Here is a 14,018-nt window from a genome sequence, read left to right on the forward strand (position 1 = left end):
CATACTTGGCTGCTAGAGGTGCCAGAGGCATAGCTGGCTGCCGGAGGTGCTGCGGGCATACCTGCCTGCTGGAGGTGCTGGAGGCATAGCTGGCTGCTGGAGAAGCTGGAGGCATAGCTGGATGCTGGAGGTGCTGGGGGCATAGCTGGTTGCTGGAGGTGCTGCGGGCATAGCTGGCTGCTGGAGGGGCTGGGGGCATAGCTGGCTGCTGGAGGTGCTGGAGGTGCCGGAGGCATAGCTGTCTGCTGGAGTTGCTGGGGACATAGCAGGCTGCTGCAGGTACCGGAGGCATAGCTGGCTGCTGGAGGTGCCGGAGGCATAGCTGGCTGCTGGAGGTGCCAGAGGCATAGCTGTCTGCTGGAGGTGCTGGGGACATAGCAGGCTGCTGCAGGTGCCAGAGGCATAGCTGGCTGCTGGAGGTGCCGGAGGCATAGCTGGCTGCTGGAGGTGCCAGAGGCATAGCTGGCTGCTGGAGGTGCTGGGGGCATAGCTGGCTGTTGGAGGAGATGGGGGCATAGATGGCTGCTGGGGGCATAGCTGGCTGCTGGAGGTGCTGGGGGCATAGTTGGCTGCTGGAGGTGCCGGGGGCATTGCTAGCTGCTGGAGGAGCTGGGGGCATAGCTGGCTGCGGGAGGTGCTGGAGGCATAGCTGGCTGCTGGATGTGCTGGAGGCATAGCTGGCTGCGGGAGGTGCTGGAGGCATTGTTGGCTGCGGGAGGTGCTGGAGGCATAGCTGGCTGCGGGAGGTGCTGGAGGCATAGCTGGCTGCAGGAGATGCCCAGGGTATAGCTGGCTGCTGGAGGTGCTGGGGGCATAGTTGGCTGCTGGAGGTGCCGGGGGCATTGCTAGCTGCTGGAGGAGCTGGGGGCATAGCTGGCTGCTGGAGGTGCTGGGGGCATAGCTGGCTGCTGGAGGTGCCGAGGGCATTGCTGGCTGCTGGAGGTGCTGGAGGCATAGCTGGCTGCGGGAGGTGCTGGAGGCATAGCTGGCTGCTGGAGGTGCTGGAGGCATAGCTGGCTGCGGGAGGTGCTGGAGGCATTGCTGGCTGCGGGAGGTGCTGGAGGCATAGCTGGCTGCGGGAGGTGCTGGAGGCATAGCTTGCTGCAGGAGGTGCTGGGGGCATAGCTGGCTGCTGGAGGTGCCAGAGGCATATCTGGCTGCTGGAGGTGGTGGAGGCATAGCTGGCTGCTGGAGGTGCTGGAGGTGCCGGAGGGATAGCTGGCTGCTTGAGGTGCCAGAGGCATAGCTGGCTGCTGGAGGTGCCTTAGGCATAGCTGGCTGCTGGAGGTGCCTTAGGCATAGCTGGCTGCTGGAGGTGCTGGGGGCATAGCTGGCTGCTGGAGGTGCCAGAGGCATATCTGGCTGCTGGAGGTGCCAGAGGCATAGCTGGCTGCTTGAGGTGCCAGAGGCATAGCTGGCTGCTGGAGGTGCCGGAGGCATAGTTGGCTGCTTGAGGTGCCAGAGGCATAGCTGGCTGCTTGAGGTGCCAGAGGCATAGCTGGCTGCTGGAGGTGCCGAAGTCACAGCTGGCTGCTGGAGGTGCCGGAGGCATAGATGGCTGCTGGAGGTGCCGGAGGCATGGCTGGCTGCTGCAGGTGCAGGAGGCATAGTTGGCTGCTTGAGGTGCCGGAGGCATAGCTGGCTGCTTGAGGTGCCAGAGGCATAGCTGGCTGCTGGAGGTGCCGGAGGCATAGCTGGCTGCTGTCAGGATCTTTCACCAAAGGGGCCTCATTCCCTGCCACGTAAGGGCTGAATGGAACCTCTTGAAGAGGACACCTGACAAAGGATCGAAATCCTTTCCCTCTCGAAGGTGGGCGCACTGGAGTTAGTCGTCTCCGATCCTTGGTGGGTTCTTTGACTAATTCCTCTAGATGTGAACTCTGCGGCGGAAGCCACATTGCAGAAAAAGGCAGCTAAAGGAGGCCTGTCTGATCCCTAAAAGAGAAGCAAGGTTAACATTCACAATCACATTCAACAATGGGACAGACAATTCTTAGCTTATCGGTGGAATCCATATTCCAAAACATATAGAAAACAAGCATTGGCAAGGCCAATAGATCTCTGCAATCAGAGACCTTTAGGGGTTGGCAATGTAAATGCATCTGTGTGCGGCTCTGGGTTGTTTCTAGTGATATACACAAATGCATTAACATAGCCAATATCTGGGGCTGCCACTGAGCCCAATGGTGTGGCAGGCTTAGTCATAATGAAAGAAAAATGACTGCTTTTAGCCCCCCCCCCTCCTTTTTATGAGGACACTGATGAATAATATCAGCAGAAGGCGATGGAGAGCTCTTGGGTCAAGGGCTGGCAAGTGTGCAACAGGCATGGTCTCAGGGAAAGAAAAATGATAAATCAGAGAAGTAACAAAGAGAGAAATAGAAGAGGGGCAGAGAGAGAGAGAGACAGAAAGGAAACAAAACGTGTAGAGGTGAGAAAAAAAAAAACAGGGAAGTAAGAAAAAAGAAAAGGCAGAAGAGGGCAGAAGGTAGGAAGGAAACTCTCTGGGCCCTTGGACTGGGTCAACATCAGCACAGTAGTAGGACTTTTTTGGATTAGTACCCTTCAGAACTACCCGGAAAACATTTTGGTTGTGGAAACTGTTTTACAACATTCCGCTGTAAAATGTACTGTTTGGCCCTTCAAAAAAATTCTTAGGAGCAAAGCAGCCTTTCGGCACCAACACCAACAGTTGTGTGATAAGAGTGAAGGGTGTTTTATTTTCCTGACTTCTCCCTTCCCTGCTAACATATCTGACTCGCACCTCTCTGTGTCAGAGGGTGGGTAACTATTCCTTTAAAACTTCTATAACAAAATGATGTCAGTTCAGCTTTGAGGCTGTTTAAAAGAAATGACATCTCTGCAGTGGGGACATTTGTATCTGCGCATTACAGCTCCAGGGAAACATCATCTGGGCAGTGCCCATCACTTGATTTAGATCATGAGTCATTAAATGAAAAGAATAGTTTCCCGTCCTCGCGTCCAGAGGTGCAATTCACAAATTCACACTTGGATTAGTTTCCCTTTGGGGACCCCAAACAGCAGGCGTCTAAATTCTAATGCGGAAATCCTTGAAGTGACACCTGTACGTGGTTACCTCATAGGGTGTGTCACTCCAGATGTGGTACCCGGGTGACTCAGCCTTGTGTGGGGAGGAAAACAGGTCCTATTGTACAATTAATCCCCCAGCACTCGTCCTGTGGGATGTCACCAGAAATCCACCTCACCTCCTCCAGAGAGTTGAGACGGGCCTCTCCATGGTACCCGAAGCGTAATGTTTATACCAGGGGCGTAGGAGACACTAAAATTCTGGGGGGGACAGGGACAACCTTGTGGACTTTCCAGTGACCCTATACAAATCCACACCCGTTAAACAAATACAATCGCATACTTTCGAAGTGAAATATTGAGAAAAGCAGGCATATAGTCACAATTTGCATGTATGCTTTATTGTTATTTGCATTCATATAGTAATGAGACCAAATGTTTTTTAAAAAACATGTATATGAATCTTGCATCTTCATGCACAAAGCAAACAAATGAAGCTGACTTAGGGTGGGGGCGTCGTGTTTGCAAGTGCATTATGGTTTGAAAAGTACCTGCTGCTGCATTCCTGGTCTCCAGCAATTTTCAGGCAACAATAAAAATGTGAAGATAACTTTGGTGATTAATGTTCTTTATTGAGAGAGATCGAAGGTTTGTCTAGTGGAAGTTTTAACTCATGGTAAGGTAGCCACAGTGGGGTAATATGCCTGCTGCAAAGAACGTGTACCATGCAGATCACAAAATGCATATCACGTAAATAGGTCATTGAGTTACTGCTTTTGTCTGAGAGATTCTTTTGGTATTTGCAGTTTATGATTTAAAATCCTAACATTGAACAGTGAGCTATTAACCGTCATCAAAGAGCTGCATGAAAACCTCAAGGTATAGATTAGAATGTTTTGATTTTTCCCCAGTCTTTCCCTATCCTAATGTTGAAAAATTGGTTCATTAGGATATAAATCCATTCTGATTATTATAGAGAACGCCCCCAACCATGGTGTTATGTTTTAAATTCTGAGTTTGTGTTTCTCTAGTGTTGTTTGCTGACTGGTACTGGTGGTACCTGACTGACTGACCCTGGCCTCTGCCTAAACAGCTAGTGCTATTCTGAAAGAGACACAAAAATACAGTGGAAACACCTACATACACTAGGGTGCACTATGGGTTAGGGTACCCCTATGATTGCGATGACCTCTCCTGTAAGGCCCTAGTACATAATAGGGCAGGGGATTAGAACTACCTTTAAGTCCCTAGAACATAATAGGGCACGGCAGTTTAGAGGCCAGCAGCCCTTTCTGCACTTGTGTGTGTGCACTGCTGAAGCCTGAGGTCAGTTTAAAAGTAGCCCTGTGTTGTAGGACTGCTTTTAAAATGCAAATTGTGCCCAAACTCGACTTTTGGGTTTGGGGAACTTACAAATTGATCAACTACAATGTTGGGGCAAAATTAAGTTAAGTGAAAAAATGTTTTCCACTTAACTATAGCTGTATCATAATAGCTGTATCATATTTGCCAAATAATACATCATCTGCTGCATAATCTAACGATTTCCCCCAAAACAATTTTGTAGCTCAAAAGGATCACAAATTAATAAAAGAAATGTGACTTATGTTGCTGTGAAGTGTAGGGCCCTTTGCAAAGTTAGTAAAGAAAACAATTGGTCCCATACACTCCTAATTACACTCAAATGAATACCTGTAGGAGAGTGTAGTATGAAATCAATTCAGACAACCGAAAATATATAATGTAAAGGCACATTCAACAGGGAAAATCTCATAGATAAGAGGCCAACCAAAGTCAAGGTTGTACCTTCAGAGACACCGACGGATGCGGCACGTCTCCAACTTGTTCTAAATTAAGAATTGAACGTCCCACCGGGACCAATGGCAGCATATGGTTAGAAGGTCTCACGCCGCTCCATTTCAGCGGTACCTCGTGGTGATTTCTCCCACACCCTGAAGCAATTTCAGGATATTTTGACAGAGTACAGTCTGGAATTTAATTTCATCACACCACGACCGTGTTCGGGTTCCCTTTTCTTTGTCCTGAGGAAGACCCGCAGCAGAGGAGTCTACTTACCCTTTTGCGTCAGGGTCGAAACTTCGACATTTTCCCAGTGAGCCTACACCCAACAGCTACTGCCCTACTACTCCAACCACAGATGAAGATTCACTGTGCCTCCATTTGAGAAACATTTACCAAAAATGAATATTGCGATTGAGCTTATGGGTAGGCCCAGTACGGTAGGGGTACCGGCCTTGTCTGGAATCAAAGAGGGATCCCTTCTGCTTTAGTGTTTTGAACTGTTCTTTTTAAATGCCTTTTGATGATCTTCATCTTCCTTCTCTACCCCACACATGAGCACCTACCCCACACATGAGCACCTACCCCACACATGAGCACATGAGCACCTACCCCACACATGAGCACCTACCCCACACATGAGCACCTACCCCACACATGAGCACCTACTTTCACTTCTTTCTCCTTCCTTGGAAATAACCGCGCTAATATCACGTGCTGCATACTATGCCTTTGTGTATGTTTTTCATTTTATTAATATGACTCAGTGGGAAATAAATTGATGTTTGCAATTTAATTGACTTTGGTTGGCCTCTTATCTATGAGATTTTCCCTGTTGATTGTGCCTTTACATTATATATTTTCGGTTGTATGAATTGATTGCATACTACACTCTCCTACAGGTGTTCATTTGAGTGTAATTAGGAGTGTCTGGGACCAATTGTTTTCTTTACTGATCGATACCCAGGTGCTTTGACACTATACTGGGTTACCTCATTTATTATAATGGTTACCTTTGCAAAGTTTGATTGGTCACCTTTCCCACTGGTGCATTTGTATGTTACACAGGTACTAATGAGGCGAAAGCTTTGCAGAGGCTGTTAATATGTATAAATATGTCAAAATAATAAAGTATCATAAAATGTACCTCATTACGCTGCAGCCTTTTAATTGTTGCATAATTTAGTCAACACTGCGACATCATTTTGGCCTCCATTGCTGCATAACTCCAGTGGCCCGAAAGCAGGCTGCACATGTTAAAAGTGTTTGTGCATGAAGCAGAGACCAAGACGTTTGCAAACTTAGGGGCTGATTACAATGGCAGGCGGACTTCAGTCCATCCGCCATCGAATCAGGGAATGGGACCTCTGGCCTTCAAGGTGGCGGCACCACGATAGGCATTACAATGCGACCGCCACTACTGCGTTCGCAGTGCCTAAATTTTACATTGCAGCAGGTGCTGCTGACTGCATCATCTGCCGCAATGTAAAAAAAGGACATGTTACATATATCACTGCACTACGTGGCATGCACAATGTGGTGCCTGGCACATGCTGCAGTAATATGTAGGGTGGCATCATAGATGCCCCTCAGGTCCCATGTCTGGGGGACAGGTGTAAAGGGGCCTGCTATGTGCCCCCAATGTCCCTTTCTGCCAGCTTTTCCATGGCGGGGGAACCGCCATGGATAGGCTGGCGGGTAAGCAACATCTTAATCCCTACTGCTGTGCCTGGTAGGCACCACCAGCATTGTAGGAATCACGAGCCCCTCCACCGCACCGGCGGGCTCAAGGAGGCCGTCGGGTGCATGTGGTTGGTCTTTCCAACCGCCAGGGAACCACCCGCCATTGTAATATGGTGGGCTGTGATGCAGTCACCAATGGCGGTGGGACCGCCACCGATGGGGCGACGTAGCGGTCCCACCACCATTATAATCACCCCCTAAGTTTGGTATGCATGCAAATCCTACATTGCCAGCTCCTGGCAAGTTGCACTACTAGTGCTGGAAAAAGGCCAATGGAGGTACCAATGGGTGAGGTGGACTGACCTCAAGGGTCTTGTGACCTCAGTGACAGATTCACTGTTGAACTAGGGTGTGCTTCTTCGTATGCCTGCCCGTAAGACAGGAAGTAAACTGCAGTATGGATTGTGGTGAACAGGCCTTCAAGGTTAAGTCACACTTGCCACTGTTAGGGTCCACCTGCGGGTGCTAAGACACCTGGGCTTCCCAGGTCTATCGGGCCTTCTAAGGTGTAGCATCGCAATAAGCGCTGTCAGGAGTGTGGTCTGGTGGACTTGTCATGAAGGCTGAACATGGTTCTCCAGTTCCAAATTCAGCAGCTCTGGCCAGAGTGCCACATCCTCTCCCACTCTGAACACCATACTGTCCCACTGAGAGAAACTCGTACTGCCTTCAGCTACAACTCAATTGTGCTGCGACGAAATTCAAATTATGCACTAGACAACAGTAAAATGCTGCCTGAAAAAAAATTAATAACACCCTGGAAAAAGCAAACACTCATAGGGAATGCAAGAATAAGCAAAGTATGTGAACTGTAATCAGTAACAACATGGTTACCTTAACGGTTTCATACTAATTATTCAGAAATCAGTATGTGATTTTGCCTGAAAAGTTCAGGATATGGCTACAGGACCAGGAAGGGACCTGTTTCAATGTCCATTGCTTATATCCTTTCAAAATGTAAGCAGTTTGGTTTGAAAAAGACCACATCCCCCAACACAGAGACACATTTTATAAGCTAAAATAATTAAAACAGTTGAAAACGATCATATTAAACGTTTCCACTCTACCCATCAACCAGGTGTTGCAGTCCCTTTAAGAATGGTACACTTCCCCACCCTGGGAAAACAATTTTGTTCAAAGAAAGAAGATACAAAGAAAGTAGCGCTTTCACTGGCAAACTCTGTAAAGTGGCGCTAATGTGTGTGGGTGTAAATAACAATCTGGCCTGTCTATTGACCACTCTGTATTGCTTTATTTAGGTATTTAAGTATTTTTTTCTCTCCGTCCCGAGGTTTTTCTTTTCAATAGAAACGGTCAGAAAATGAGGACATTTACAGCCAAAGTGTTCCGCTTTTTTGGATCCATTTCACAGGGGAACTAATAAAGAAAAGGAGAGGCGAGAGAGAGTACCTCTTGAAATCAGCATGTAAGCAGGAGTGAGACAGTGAGACAGAGACAGAACGAGATGGAGGAATAAAGAGAGAGAGAGGGGAGGAGGGCAGCTGCCAGAGGCAGATCAGGGGTACTGCCCGGATTACTTACCGGTAATCTTCATTACTCCGAGTCCTAGTCTTCCTCGCCACAGTATTCACCAATGAGCCTCCGGCTCCACACAGAACTCCAAGTAACTTAAAAGAGCAGCGCTCTAGTCTCCCCTCCCTCCTCCAACATGGCCCCCAGTGGCTTCAGCCAATCCCATAAAGGGATACAAACCAGCAAGCCCGATCTGATAATCAAAGCCGCAGACATGAAGCCACCACCAGGGCCGGGAGGGAAGGGAAACTATACTGTGGCGAGGAAGACTAGGACTCGGAGTAATGAAGATTACCGGTAAGTAATCCGGGCATTACCTCCTCGTCCAGTCTTCCTCGCCACAGTATTCACCAATGAGCCGATACCAAAGCAATCAGCTTCATGTAAGGAAAAGACCACAGCAAAGTGCAGTGAAACTAGATTTAATATACAGAGGTACAGCAATCAAATACAACCCCTCAAGGCATCCCCGCAGTCAACACAGAAGATGCAAATGAAACAGAACCCCCACCCCCAACCTGGAGGCGGTAATGGGACATGAATGTATGAGGTGAAGACCAAGTAGCAGCCCGGCAAACATCCTCCATGGACACCCCTTTGAAGGAGGCCCAAGACACAGCAACAGAGCGGGTGGAACGCCCCTGAACAGGAAGGGAGGGAACTTCAGCAACCGAAGCATACGCCAACAAAATGGCCTCCTTAATCCAGCGACTGATCGTCGAGAGGGAGGGTTTCAGACCCTGACGTGACAAACCATAATTGACAAACAAGTTGTCCACTTTGCAAAACGAAGACGTGCGCGATAAATATATCAATAAAGCACGCCGAACATCCAAGAGGTGCAACAGGGATTCCTCATCCGAGGAAGGATCCGGACAAAGACATGGAAGCACCACCTCAGAAGACCTATGAAAATAAGAACCCACCTTAGGAATGAACGTAGGATGAGGGCGCAACACCACCCTGTCCGGCAAAACCAACAAAAAGGGAGCAGAACGAAGGAATGCACCCAGCTCCCCCATACGTCTGGCAGAAGCAATCGCCACAAGAAACACCACCTTGAGTGTCAAAAACTTCAACTCCACCGACTCCAAAGGCTCGAACGGAGCCAACTGCAAGGAGCGCAAAACCAAAGGCAGGTCCCAAGGTGGAGGACACATAATAGGACGGGGGCGTTGGAAAGATAGAGACTTAAAAAGCCTAGCAACCAAAGGTGAAACAGAAATCAAAGGAAGGACGTGGAACGCCTGAATCGCAGCCCACTGAGCCCTAAGAGTCGAAATGGCCAAGCCTAGCACAAACCCATCATTCAAAAAATCCAAAATGCGAGCCGGATCCAAAGAAGCCACCGACAGATCGCGACCCAGACACCAAGAAACAAAATTATCCCAGTGTTTAGCATAGGACTTAAGGGTAGAAGGTCTCCTGGACTGCTGAATGACCCCAGCTACAGCCAAGGAACAGCCAGTTCGCATCAACGAATCCCTCTCAAGAGCCAGGCCCGCAGACCCAAGGACCGGAACACAGGCAGAGGAAGAGGAGGGCCCAACAGAGGGTAAGGACTGAATGGCAAGGCCCACCCCGGAGACACAGCCAATTCCAACATCAGGGGATACCAAGGGCGACGCACCCAACCCGGAGCAATGAGAAGCACAAAGGATCCCTCCCTCTTGATCTTCTGCAAGACCGCCGGAATCAGGGGAACAGGAGGAAAGGCATACAAGAGACCCTTCGGCCAAGGGAACGACAGGGCATCCACCCTCCAAGCATCCCGGCAAGGCATAATTGTGCAATAGCAACGGATCTTGAAATTGTCCCGGGAAGCAAAGAGGTCGACAATCGGACAACCAAACATCCGTCGCAACCTCCTGAAAATCACAGGCGTCAGGGACAAAGAGCCCATGGAGGGAAACACCCGGCTCAGACAATCCGCCACAGTGTTCTCCGTGCCAGGAAGATAAATGGCAGACAGGGACTCCAGATTCAACTCCGCCCAACCACAAATCTGACGGCCGAGGCAACTGAGGGATCGAACTCTGCACCCTCCCTGATGGTTTATATAGGACATCACAACCTGATTGTCCGTTCGAACCTGCACATGGTGACCCTGAACCAGACTCGAGAAATCCAACAAACCCAGAAGGACGGCTTTCAGCTCCTTGTAGTTGGAGGAACATGACACCACCGACTGAGGCCAAACCCCCTGAGTCGTCGAATCCCCCAGAGTAGCACCCCACCCCAGCAGGCTGGCATCGGTAGTGACCACGCGGGTGGGAACAATCAGAAAAGGGCGGCCCCTGGACAGATGACCGTCGACCAACCACCAACCCAGGACCACCCGAACCTCTTCCGACATAGGAATCAAAACAGTCATATCCAGGGAACAGGGGTCCCAATGCGACAAAATGTGCGATACCACCGGGTACATGTGAAGGCGAGCCCACGGCACCGTCAACAATGACGCCGACATCAGACCCTGAACCCTCAGCCATAGGCTCACAGGATGAGACAGTCCCACCAACAGGGCACGAACAGCAGACATCAGGGACAGAATCCTGGGAGGAGGAAGGAACACCATACCCAACTGAGTCCTGAACAGAGCCCCAATGAAAGTCAATTCCTGTGCAGGAACCAGGGAGGACTTCGGGACATTCACGAGGAACCCATGACGTTCCAGGACATGGCACACCCTCGTGACATGCAACTCCGCCTTGGGAAGAGAAGAAGCAGAAATTAAAATGTCGTCCAGATAAGGAAACACACTAATGCCCTCCCCATGCAATAGGCCAATAAGAGGAGCCAGAACCTTAGTAAAGACCCTGGGAGCAGAGCAGAGTCCAAATGGCAGTACCTGGAATTGGTAATGCTGACCCATCACGCAAAATCGGAGAAACTTCTGGGAATCCGGATGAACCGGGACATGGAGATAAGCATCCCTCAAGTCTATCGATGCAAGGAAGTCGCCCCGAGAAATCAGAGGAAGGATCAACGGAAGGGAAACCATCTTGAACTTCTCGTGAGGGATGTAAGTATTCACCCACTTCAGGTCCATCACAGGGCGAAGATCTCCAGTGCGCTTCGACACCAGGAACAGGATGGAATACACGCCCAGCCCCAACTGATCGATGGGAACAGGAACCACCGCACCCTTGACCACCAGTGAGTCGACGCCGTCCAAAAGCGCCAATCTCCTTACAGGATCTCTGGGACAAGGAGTAGCCCTGAAACAGTCTGGGGGAGTCAGGATAAACCCAATCCGCAAACCCTCTGAAACCACCTGCAGCACCCATTTGTCCGAAACAGACCGTCTCCAAGACTCCAGGAAGAAACGGAGGCGACCCCCAACCGGACCCATACCAGGAGCGATCCAGTCACGACTTAGGTGCAGGAGTGGAGGAGGAAGAGGAACCGGAGAACCGGGTCTTACCAAAGGAAGGAGCACCCCGGCCACGCCCCCTCCCACGAAAGGGCTGACCAGCACGACCCCTCCGAGAAGGGCCAAAAGCTCTCTGAGAACCAAAGGAACGGAAGTGACCCGCTCGCTCAGGAGCCAGTAGCTTACGGTCCTCCGCCGTTTTCTTAACCATGTCATCCATCAGTGACCCAAAAAGTTTAACCCCAGAAAAAGGAATCTTCATCAGGAGATTTTTCTGCGCAGCATCAGCCTTCCACGAACGAAGCCACAACTGACGCCTCGCAGCCACCGAAGACCCAGCTGCGGAAGCCGCAGCCCCTAAAGAGTCAAAGGAGACATCCGAAAGCAACCGAACCTGTTGCTCCATCATCGCCAGGGTAGAAGAAACATCCTCCCCTTGGTCCATCAATTCAGACAGGGACTGAAAATCCTTCAGCAAGGATTGTATAGTGTAAGATGCATAGGCAGCCGCCCTGACAGAGAAATTAGCAGCCGCAAAAGTGCGTTTCACCGCACCATCCACTTTACGGTCAACCGGGTCAGCAGGAGAAGAATCCTCAGACACCACAGTACCATGAGACACCATGCTGGCCAACAATGAATCAACCTTCACCGAAGAAGGGAACTTCACATCAAAGTCCTGCAGCGGGTATCGCTTACTCAAAAAGCGTGGAAAGGAGCCTCTGTCCACATCTTTCCATTCATTCTCCAGGACCTTCAAGACCGAAGAGTGTAAAGGCAAAGAATCAGGCGCAGGACGCTGGTATTGCGCAAAGAGATCGTCATCCAGAGGAACCACAGAAGTAGGAAACACCAAGTTCTCTCTAATGTGACCCAGCACCTCCTTCAGGTCGGCACCCTGCACAAAACGACCTCTGACATCAACATCCTCCTCAACGTCAGAATCAGCAGCCGCAGCTACCTCCACCTTAGCCCGCTTAGCAGGAGGAACAGGCGTCTGACTTTGCAGAGCAGCAGCAACAGCAGAATTGATCAGCTGCTGTAACACAGCCATAGACGGTATCTGGACACCAGAACCAGAAGCCTCAGGAGCAGAATCAGGAACATCACCACACTCCATGACAGCAACACACCAGTGAACGCACGAAGAGAACACAGGCAGAGGAGAAGACAACACGCCTGGCTTAAAAGGCCCCGGGGTTGCTAGGTAACCAAACCAGCCAGAACCCGTAACCAGACCAACCAACCATAAAGGGAGGAGAAACAGCCTCGCGCATGGTCACATACCCAGCCAGCGAGGACCGAGGCAGAGGTGAACAAGGAACACACCACGAAGAAGCCGTGAAAGAAACGCCCACGGGAGCCACCCGCCCCCACAGCACGCACACGCTCCAGGAACAGCAGGTAAGCAATGAGACCGGGAGCCTCGGGCCCCCAGATCAAAGGCATCCGGCCGCGCTACGTCCGCTGAGCAGGACGCGCGGCCGGGAAATGAAGCAGACCACGAGGGATCGTCAGTTTCACCGAACGACACAGGCCAACAAACAAACAAGACGAACGCCGCTGAAAGTCCGCTAGAGCAGGACCAGCGGCGTCAAAGGCAGTAGCAGGAGGTACAACACAACCATTTAATCGAACTACTACCCCCAAACTAAATACCCAAGGGCATAACGGGACCGCTGAAGCAGGAACCCAGCCCCACTCACCTGAGGACACCACCGGTCAACACAGGCAACGCAGCACTCGGAGAAGTGCAGAAAAAAAGAACAGATCGGGCTTGCTGGTTTGTATCCCTTTATGGGATTGGCTGAAGCCACTGGGGGCCATGTTGGAGGAGGGAGGGGAGACTAGAGCGCTGCTCTTTTAAGTTACTTGGAGTTCTGTGTGGAGCCGGAGGCTCATTGGTGAATACTGTGGCGAGGAAGACTGGACGAGGAGGTAATGGAGACGGTCCTTGCCATGAAGGAAAAGAGACAACGTATTTTTTCCTTCTCTGCCCTTCCCACAGCGGCTGAGCCTTACTGCAGCATAACAAAAGGCAGAGGGCGGGTGGCCTCTTTGACTCCAGGCAGGTCAAGTGCAGGGCCATTAGGTAGCGCCTTTACGCGCTAATGGCCCTGCGAATTACAGAAGGGAGAGGGGAAATTCTTTTGTCCCCTCGACCCCCCCCCCCGTGTCCCCCCACTCCAAAATCTGGGGGGGATATATCCCCTGCGTCGCCCACACTTCCTACGCCCATGGTTTATACCACTTCTGCACCAACGTTTGATGCACGCGCTTCGCATGCGAAACCTAAACAGCCTATTAACAATATCGGTAGCCCTCTCAGTGGGAACCCATGAATAATGACTAGAGGAAGCGAACCAATGAGAACGAGTGTGCATCGGTCTCCTCTCCGGTCCTCTTCATGGGTGTGTTGAACGTGGGATGGAAGATATAGAGGGCAGACATTGGACGTTGCCCTGGTCCAATGAGCAGAAGAGTTTGGCACTTTACTTTCTGGCCATGAACGCACACG

This window comes from Triturus cristatus, chromosome 1_1 (genome assembly GCF_964204655.1).
Source record: "Triturus cristatus chromosome 1_1, aTriCri1.1, whole genome shotgun sequence".
Classification (NCBI taxonomy): domain Eukaryota; kingdom Metazoa; phylum Chordata; class Amphibia; order Caudata; family Salamandridae; genus Triturus; species Triturus cristatus.